The following is a 1,619-nucleotide window of genomic DNA, read 5'->3' on the forward strand; positions in this document are numbered from 1 at the left end:
GAGATTTCATACTAGAGAGAAACCCTGCAAATGTGAAGAATGTGAGAAAGCTCTTAACCAGTCCTCACACCTTACTGCACATAAGAGAAATCATACTGGAAGGAAACCCTACAAATGTAAAGAATGTGAGAAAGCTTTTAACTGGTACTCATGCCTTACTACACATAAGATAATTCATACTGGAGAGAAACTCTACAAATGTCAAGAATGTGGCAAAGCTTTTAACCGGTACTCAACCCTTAACTACACATAAGGTAATTCGTGCTGGAGAGAAACCCTACAAATGTGAAGAATGTGGCAAAGGTTTTTATTGATTCTCATACTTTACTAAAAATAAGGTAATTCATTCTGGAGAGAAATTCTACAAATGTCAAGAATGTGGCAAAGGCTTTAATTGGTCCTCAACACTTACTAAACAGAATTCATAGCAGAGAGAAATCCTACAAATATGAAGAATGTCACAAAGCTTTTAACCACTTCTCAACCCTGATGACACATAAGGTAATTTGTGCTGGAGAGAAACACTACAAATATGAAGAATATCTCAAAACTTTTTATAGATTCTCATACCTTATTAAACATAAAATCTTACAGGAGAGAAATTATACAAATGTGAAGAATGTGGCAAAGCTTTTAAGAAATCCTCATCCATTACTAAACAAGATAATTTGTACTGGAGAGAAAACCTACAAATGTGAGGAATGTGGCAAAGCCTTTAATGGTCCCCTCAACTTTCTGCACATAAGATAATTTATACTGTGGAGAAGCCTTACAAATTTGAAAAATGTAGCAAACCTTTTAACTAATCCTCAACCCTTACTACACATAAGATAATTAATGCTGGAGGGAAATCCCACCCATGTGGCAAAGCTTTTAATCAATCCTCAAACCTTACTAAACATAAGATAACTCATACTGGAGAAAAATCTTAGAAATGTGAAGGATGTGGTAAAGCCGTTATCCAGTCCTCAACTCCCACTAAACATAACATAATTCATACTGGAGAGAAACCTCACAACTGTGAAGAATGTGGCAAAGCTTTTAACCAGTCCTACAAACCTTTTTGAACAAAATAATTCATACAGGAGAGAAACCCTACAAATGTGAGGAATGTGACAAAGCTTTTAACCAGTCCTCAATTCTTACCAAACATAAGAAAATTCATACTGGAGATTAACCTTATGAGTGTGAAAAATATGGCAAAAGCTTTAACTAGTTCTCAGTTATTATTATTATTTTTAGAGATGGAGTTTCACTCTTGTTGCCAAGGCTGCAATACTGTGGCATGATTTCAGCTCACTGCAACCTCCGTCTCCCAGGTTTAAGCAATTCTCCTGCCTCAGCCTCCCGAGTAGCTGGGATTACAGGCATGCACCACTATACCCGTCTAATTTTGTATGTTTAGTAGAGATGGGGTTTCTCCATGTTGATCAGGCTGGTCTTGAACTCCTGACCTTGTAATCTGCCCACCTCAGCCTCCCAAAGTGCTGGGATTACAGGCATGAGCCACCACACTCAGCCACTAGTCCTCAGATCTTAACACATATAAGATAATTCATACTGGAAAGAAACTCCACAAACCAGAAGGATGCGATAATGCTTTTGACAACACCTCAAGC

At 37.6% G+C, this 1,619-nt stretch overlaps 1 pseudogene; it reads left to right on the forward strand.

Annotated features, from left to right (window-relative positions):
• Positions 1-344: 344 nt before the first annotated feature.
• LOC134809092 (zinc finger protein 430-like) lies at positions 345-1,347 on the forward strand (annotated as a pseudogene).
• The last annotated feature ends 272 nt before the right edge of the window (positions 1,348-1,619 follow it).

This window comes from Pan troglodytes, chromosome 20 (genome assembly GCF_028858775.2).
Source record: "Pan troglodytes isolate AG18354 chromosome 20, NHGRI_mPanTro3-v2.0_pri, whole genome shotgun sequence".
Classification (NCBI taxonomy): domain Eukaryota; kingdom Metazoa; phylum Chordata; class Mammalia; order Primates; family Hominidae; genus Pan; species Pan troglodytes.